The sequence below is a fragment of the Xenopus laevis genome, chromosome 5S (genome assembly GCF_017654675.1).
Source record: "Xenopus laevis strain J_2021 chromosome 5S, Xenopus_laevis_v10.1, whole genome shotgun sequence".
NCBI classification, from domain to species: domain Eukaryota; kingdom Metazoa; phylum Chordata; class Amphibia; order Anura; family Pipidae; genus Xenopus; species Xenopus laevis.
This window is the reverse complement of record NC_054380.1, coordinates 1597979-1606682: the sequence shown is the minus strand read 5'-3', so window position 1 is coordinate 1606682 and position 8704 is coordinate 1597979.

Below are 8704 nucleotides of genomic sequence, written 5' to 3'. Positions count from 1 at the left end.
CATCAGATTGGAATTTCCGGGGGAGGGAGTTTATGTTACCTAGGAAAATTAGACATCATGTTTGTTTTAATTCCACTTCTGTAACAAGACATAAGGGTCTAAATACAAGAAATGCTATTTTGCATAATATAGGGATTTGCATCAGAAATATGTTTTATTATCTCAGGCCGAGTGTCTAATTGCTGCTAAAACTAAAAAATTGCCTGGGAGGCTTTACTTTTCCTTTAGATAATCTATTCACTCAAATTGCTAATATTGCCTCATTCATTAAGTAAAACTAGTAAAATAATACAAGTGTGAATTAAAACTTTTTACATTTCAAACTGTATAAAACAAACGTATTTTGTTGAATCAGTGTTTTACTTGTTTAGTTAATGAGGCTTTTACACCTATAGGGTTGACACAAACTTGTGCCCTGACTATAAAATGCTGATCCCTATTAATATGATAATAATTCCCCAATGGGGCACCTACAGGAGGGGTGAAATGAAGATTGGCTGAACCAAAGCAGATTATATTAGAATTCATCTGACACACGGGGACGAGTTACACTGAGCTTTACTCCATTTTTAAAATATCGGGAGAAAATGTTGTTTAAAATGTCGTTTTTATGTCATTTGAAAGACAAATTCATAAAAGTGTCTGTAAACTTTCTTTCTTTCACTTAAAAATGAATAGTGGCGGTTGAGTTGGAAATTTCTGTTTGAGAATATGGAGAAAGTATTTTACACCACTTTTACTCCAAAAATGTGCTCTTCTCCACTCTTGTGAATTCCCACCTTAGTCTTTTTTTCTGTTAAAGTGATCTGTTTGTAAGTATATTCACTGTTAATACAAAGGGAAGTTATATTATTACTACTAATGCTAAAATGCTGTCACCCCCCAAGGGATAGGGAGAAGTAATGGTTTAGAAGTTCCTTCTGCAAGTGGTACCTTTGTGCCTTAATATTTTAAAGGAGAATGCGACCCTTCTGATAATCCAGACCCCTGTCACAGTCCTCCCTCTCCCAAACTGCACTACTGGGATTCACCAAACAGAAGACAAGTGCAGGGTTGACAGATGCCATCATGCTTTGCTCAGGTTATCATTGTAGTCCTTGGCATGGGAGCTTGCACTTTTGAAGCTAATGTGAACCTGGCTTGAGCTGTGCATGTTGTGAAGAGGACCTGCGCTATGCAAGATGGCATGGATACCAAACCTGCTACTGGAAAAAAGCAATATTGTCTCAGGTCGTGTGCTAGTGGGGGGTCTGGTTGTCAGAAGGGGTTTGTTCTACTTTATGCTCTGTAGCAGCTGTATTTTCTATGCATTTCCCCCTGAATAGACCATACAGCAGGGATCCCCAACCTTTTGAACCTGTGAGCAACATTGAGAAGTAAAATGGGTTGGGGAGCAACACTAGCATGAAAAATGTTCTTGGGGTGCCAAATAAACCTACATTGAGACTGTTTGGCAGTACAACTGGTTTTTTTATGCAACTAAATCTTTCCTCCAAGACTGAAATTCAAAAATAAGCTCCTGCTTTGAGGCCACTGGGAGCAACATCCAAGGGGTCGGAGAGAAACATGTTACTCACGAGCTACTGGTTGGGGATCACTTCTGTAGAGTATAAGGGAACAGGCGTATTTTTTACACATGAGTTAATATTTAGAGAACTCATTTACTAATGCAAAGTGTCAAAATTGACTCAAACACACACATTTAACCACTACTGACAAAGGTACTTACACCGATACCTACCCCTTAGCACCTTGTAAAGAGCATGAGTGCACCTGTTGAGCCGGCTCTGATAAATGCCACTGCAAAGTGAACAACAAACACATTCTGGGAAATAAAGTGCACTAGTTAGAGGACCACAGACTGGATATCCCAGAGCAAGAGAGCTGGCAGTTTGAGATCAGTGCTAGAGCTTATAATATGGAAATGATCAAAACTGGACTCAGTCTACTTCCAGTGACACTCAGACTATTGGTTTATAAACTCATGTCTCATACGCTCAATACTCCTTTACAATGAACCGGGGTACAAGTGCTGGAGGGTTAAGACTCACAAAGTTGCAACTTTTAGATCCCATACACTTACCTGTTGTACTCCAGCTCAGTCTCTGTTCTGCTGCTCTCTCTGCCTTGTTCCTGATTTGATAAATGATTCAAGAAGTGGAGTGCGGGGCTGACAGTTGGAAGGGGGAACTGTAATTACCGACTGCTGTCAGCAGTACAGGGCTCCTCGCATCATCTCCTTGTAGCTTCTTCTAAACATGACCATGTATCTCCCCATGTTTTTTTTCTCTGAATTTGAAACCTTTGTAAAATATTTAAACACGTTTGTGTTTTAATAAATGCTTTCTCTTACAAATAGAATTGATGGTGTTTCATTTGGTCCACACTGAAATGTGTCTTTAACAGTGAGGGTTTGTCAGAAGGCAGTTGATGATATAGCAGCAATTCTTTACAGGTATAGTATGAAAGGCTTTCTGTGTGTGACACAATGACACAAGTGTTCCTAGCTGTGCACACAACACAACAGATGACACCAGTTTACACAAACACAATTCAATACATACATGGACACAGACACAAAATAGTGTTAGCGAACCCTAGTTTTTGTATATTTTAGTAGCAATGGCTTCAGCATGTACAACATGGCACAATATAGTGAAAAATTGTACGGTGTCTGATTTGGGTAGGGCTTTACCCCATGTGCTCAGATGCTGTGCCCTGTTTCCTTTCACTTCTAGCACAGACACCGCAGCATGGCACTCAGACACCGCAGCATGGCACCCAGACACCGCAGTATGGCACCCAGACACCGCAGTATGGCACCCAGACACCGCAGTATGGCACCCAGACACCGCAGTATGGCACCCAGACACCGCAGCATGGCACCCAGACACCGCAGCATGGCACCCAGACACTGCAGCAGCATGGCACCCAGACACTGCAGCAGCATGGCACCCAGACACTGCAGCAGCATGGCACCCAGACACCGCAGCAGCATGGCACCCAGACACTGCAGCAGCATCGCACCCAGACACCGCAGCAGCATGGCACCCAGACACCGCAGTGTCTTCGATACATCTGTATTGATTAGACATTAGCAGTTTACTCGTGGTGCAGTGTAGCAGCTAGTGATTGGGGAGATGGACTCAGCTTCTATTCTTTATCTTAGGGGAGCAACCAAATGGTATTAGTTTATAGCTTCAACCCAATCACCCCAGACTTTATCATATTTATGCGGGCACCCTCTTGCCATATACTGTAAGTTGTATCAGTGGGAGATGCGCCCTGATTAGAGTGAGCCAACTGGTGAGTGTTTGATAGGAGTGGGTCATCCAATGGAAAATTATAGATTTCCTGGCATAAAATAACAGCGTTCTAAACAGAATACGAGCTGCTGAGTCTACATCAATACCATCTACAATACCAATAAGGCATGTCTTGGGTGTGAGTTTTTTCGATGTGTTCTGAATGAAATTTTGGACTCATTCTCAAAAATGGTAGATTTGTGGGCACAACCATACTTGGTGAAGGTAGTCATCTTCTGAGGCGCCACATTTAGGGCAGCTGGAGGAGTCACAAATTCTCATAAGATGTATACAGTGCCACGGAAAGGCCGTCTCCCATAGACTCCATTTTATCCAAATAATTCAAATTTTAAAAAATGATTTCCTTTTTCTGTGTAATAATAAAACAGTCGCTTGTACTTGATCCCAACTAAGATATAATTAATCCTTATTGGAAGCAAAACCAGCCTATTGGCTTTATTTCATGTTTATATGATTTTCTAATAGACAAAGTATGAAGATCCAAATGACATAAAGATTCAATATCTGGAAAACCCCAGGCAGTGTCGGACTGGGACACCAGGGGCCCACCAATTAATCTTAGACCAAGGGCCCACTCTACCTCTCCTTTCTTCCTCTCCTCATTCAAACCCTATTCTCCTAATCTCTTTTCTTTACATACTATAATCTATTTTTCCATCTATTTAGCCTCTTTGTTCTCATAGAAATAGGGAATGACCATGAAATAGGCCAAATATTTAGCAACATGAGAGGCCACTGACACCTGGGCCCACTGGGAGTTTTCCTGGTATCCCCGTGGGCCAGTCCGACACTGACCCCCGGTCCTGAGCATTCTGGATGGCAGGTCCCATACCTGTACTGGTCTTGTAACACAGCAACTAATCAGCAAGAAACATTTACTTGTCATCTGTTTGAAAATAAATATCTGGTTGCTAAGGGTTACTAGACTCTGGCAAATGTTGTGCCTTTTATTATATTACACTTTGGGTAGGTGGTTGCACAAATAAGTGCCCTCTCCTGCTGCTTTAAACATTCAGATTTTTATTTTCCTAGAATCAGTCCATATCATTCAGACTTTTCCATCTGTTTCATACAGGAATTGTAACATTGCACAGGTGCCCTGACTGTTGTTTTAGGGTTAATTAGTTAAAAATGTCCCAAAACAAAAGTTTCCATCCAAACTCTTGTATGATGCTGCAGCACCGCTAATTAAATCAACTAGTTCCACTGCTCAAACAACTGTGAATATGAAGTGTTTCCCTTTAATGACGGAGCACAGGAGGGAGTATGAAGAGAGGTTCTAACAACATCTCACATAATGTGACTGATCAGAACAAAGAAGGTAAATGTGGGTTGTGAGGAAGAGGTGGAGTGGGAGGCTGAGAATATTTCACAACACACTGGGGGTCATTTATCAACACTGGGCAAATTTGCCCATGGGCAGTAACCCATGGCAACCAATCAGATTGCTGCACTCATTGTTCTACTTGCAGCTGGCTTCAAAAAGCTAATCACTGATTGGTTGCTATAGGTAACTGCCCATGGGCAAATTTGCCCAGTGTTGATAAATGAGCCCCACTGACTGGGACTCATTACAAAGGCACAATATTAGTCAGCAAGCGACTGTGATACCCAGGTTTCAGCTGGTGTCTATACTATGCCAAGACATTCATTCTGTACCCTATGTATGAGTGTGCTTTTATCAATCTTTTATCTTTAATGAACTGGAAATATGAGGGCACCAAAATGCCATATTAGCTTGGTGTGACATCACTTCCTGCCTAAGTCTCTCTGCTCACTCATAGCTCTGGGCTCAGATTACAGCAGGGTGGGGAGGGGGAGAGAAGCAAACTGAGCATGCTCAAGCCCTAGCCCTGGAGGTTTAAGCTGAAAACAGTTAGTCTGATACAGAAGCCCATGAGTACACAATAGAAGGAAAGAAATGTGGGGTTTCTTTTAACAGAGGACTCAGAGCAGCATTACTTTGAGGGTTTACTGGTGTATTTACCGTATATAGACCTTTCTGATAAAACTTACTTAATTTAAACCTTTCTTTCTCCTTTAAAAAGTACTGTTGGGGTCCCTCAGCCTAGGCAAGACTCTTGTCATCTCAAAGAGCATTTACTGCACACTGTAGATGGAATTTATTATATCCGCTGCCACAGTGGTAAATATGTGTTGTAAGCACTTTGCACCTGATCCCTAACCCTAATGCCTCTGCCAGGGTCACTGCTCCCAACCCACCTCTCATGAATACAGTGCTGCCATTGTGTATAACTCACATCAGCACATGCGGAAATGCAGAAAATCCACATATACCTTCCAGCACTTTGCCTTAAAGACATACGGACATCAGAAATTAAACCATTTTTACAGCTTGTCTATGAGGGGGCCGCCATATTTGTGCAGCAGGAGTCCGTTAGCATTAGAAACTCTAACTGACAGGCTGAGATGGGACAGTCAGGTTGGCAAAACAGTCAGGTTTAGGAACTAACAATTATTTACAATAACAAACTTCTTAGCAAGAAACATGTTATTTTTCAATGCACATTCATATTTTAAACAGTAGTTTTTTAACGTTCGAATCACTTTAAGCAAAAGACTGAGTTGAACAGTGAATTCAACATTCCTGGGGGGCGACTTTGATTGTAGCCAACGAATGGATTGTTTTGTCACCTGCCATGGAAAATGCCTCCTTCTGTCAAAAAGTGGGATGTTTTCAGTCAACCTAACAAAGATGGTTTTCTCACATAATTACTGGTAATACAAAGGGCAGCCATACAGTGCATGGGCCAATCAGGTGCACTTTCCAACCAGCTGACCCCAGGGCCACCATCAGACATCACGGGGCCCTGTATGACACATTTACAGCTCCATTTGCAACCGGGTCTTTCGCTTTGGTTCCGTTTGAGGCTTTGTGTCTTTGGCTTCATTTGCGGCTTCGGATCTTCATCTGTGGCTCCATTTGCGACTTTGGGTCTTCCGATTCGACTGCATTCGATGTTTCAGATCTTTGGGGGGCCCGGCTAATCTGGAAAGTGCAATCCAGCTGGGCCGCCCTTCACACCTAGATTCTGCCGGACCCCGGACAACTGTGCCCCCCTAATGGGGCCCTGGCTGGTCTGATGTGGCACGGCTGATGCTGGTGGTTGAGCCACAGGAGGCAGTGTGGTTGGTGGCAGGAATATTATGTGAATGACGGCTTCTCCTGTCTATTCCCGGGCCCATGCCTTTAATGCAGCTGCAGGCAATAGTCTAATGAAAGGGCTGTTTAAAGGAACAAAATGAAAGTGTTTTAAAGTAATTAATATATTGTGTACTGTTGCCCTGCACCGGTAAAACTTTTGCATTCGCTTCAGAAATATTACTATAGTTTGTATAAATAGGTTGCCTTGTAACCATGGGGCAGCCATTCAAAAAGTAAAAGCTCGGGATGCATATAAGATAATAAGCTCTATAGAATATACTGTATGTAATGGTGTTCTACACAGGCCCGGATTTGTGGAAAGGCCACGTAGGCCCGGGCCTAGGGCGGCAGGATTTTAGGGGGGCGGCATGCTCCCTAACCACACCTACATTGGTTCAAAAACACTGGGGATGCGTTGGAGATACAATCATTTTTTAAAATTTCCGTGCATCAATACCTATTGCTCCAGTCCAGATTATGAAAATTTGCATGAATAAAGGGGAGGGGACACGGGCAATGAACAGCAGTGGGCCTAGGGCGCCCACTATGTAAATCCAGCCCTGGTTCTACAGAGCTTATCTGTTATCTGCTTATTAACCTGTGCCATTTAGCCCTATTTCAATTGCCTCCAGCAACAAGTGAAGACACTTTCTCATCTGCTGATGTACCATGAAATGACCAAAACTGAACATTGTCTGATAAAAAAATTCCAGTTTTGTCTGATCCAAAAATCAGCCAATATCCAACAGTGTTGTATAAGTGAATGTCCCTTGTAGCTTATGTTATCTGAGGTGACTGCCTCTAGTCTATATCATTTTATCCCATCTGATGACCTTGTTAGTACTTGTAGAAACATTGATTTTGGCAGGGAAAGGATCTGTTAATCCAAACATATGGTTTTCCATCCATAGATTTCACTGCAAGAAGTGAGTGCTCATTATGGAGAGCTGAAATCTGTGGTGTAGATCATGTCTGAGCCACTGCCAAACATCTGTTGTACTTCTGAATGTAACAGTCGGTGTCTGGGGATCAGTTTCTCAGGACCTGGAATAGTGAAAATGCTGACGTTTATGTATTTGGGTTGAGGTTTGTCTCTAGGCTCGGAGTGTCGTGGAGTAGAAAGAGACTGTTCCAGTGCCTCATCTGTATATGTAGAGACGAGACACCAGCAATAAATATAAGGGAAGAATAAAATGAGCACAAAAGTGGAGAGAAAAATCTGTTTAATAACATTAAATCCAATAACACAGGATATTATGATCTCTCCTGTTTGTTTTATTGTATCTCACTGTATGAGCTAGAAGGAGATGTAGAGGCTGCTTTATGCTTTCATTTCTGAGGCCGGTGTACTTACTGTGTGTGAAAACACATAATGTCTGATTTACTATACAATTGTATTCATGCCATTCATTAAAGGAACCGCTGTACTTCCAAACCAGGGGGTGCGGAACTAGGGGTAGGCAGATAAGGTTCAAAGCGTGAATTTGTAGAGCAGGCAATCAAATGAAGGCAATCTTCAATCAGGCAATACATGTAAGTAAAATTGTTATGTCACATGTATAGCCTTATGCGTTTCGTGTTACAAACACTTAGACATCGGCAGAAGAGGCACCTGCTTAGGGAGTGATAGGAGGGTGCTGGACAGGTACCTGTTACATTGTGTTTGCTCCCCTCACCTCCTTGGATGCGTATTTGGACTGACCCACACTTCTACTCTGCTGCTTCTGAGCACGAGAGAGAGATCATTTAAATCAATGGAACAGAGACACGGAGCGGATCCGCTTCTCTCAGCCGGCAAAAAAACACTGAGAGAAGCAGAGCCTTCCGATCAGGTGCCCATAACCTTAGGCTAGGCCCAAATGCATTTCTTCAGCTCTCCTTCTGCTGCTGCTCTGCCTGCACCTTGAAGCATTATCTCCACTCCAGTGCAGGCATACACAGCAGATTTTGGCAAAAAAATAAATAGAAATGTTGCATTTCACAGCTGATATTCATGGCTTGGCCAGCACCCGAGCAGAGACAATGCTTCTGGGTGAAGGAACAACAATCAGAACAGCAGCAGAGAAGCAGATTCTTGAACTGCTTTCTCTGCAGGCCAAGATCTGCCTAGTCTGGCCCTACCTTATAGTTGCAATAAAGCTGGCCATCGATGCAAAGATCAGATCGTATGAATCATGGTACGATCGGACTTTCCCATCTCCCGACCCGCCAC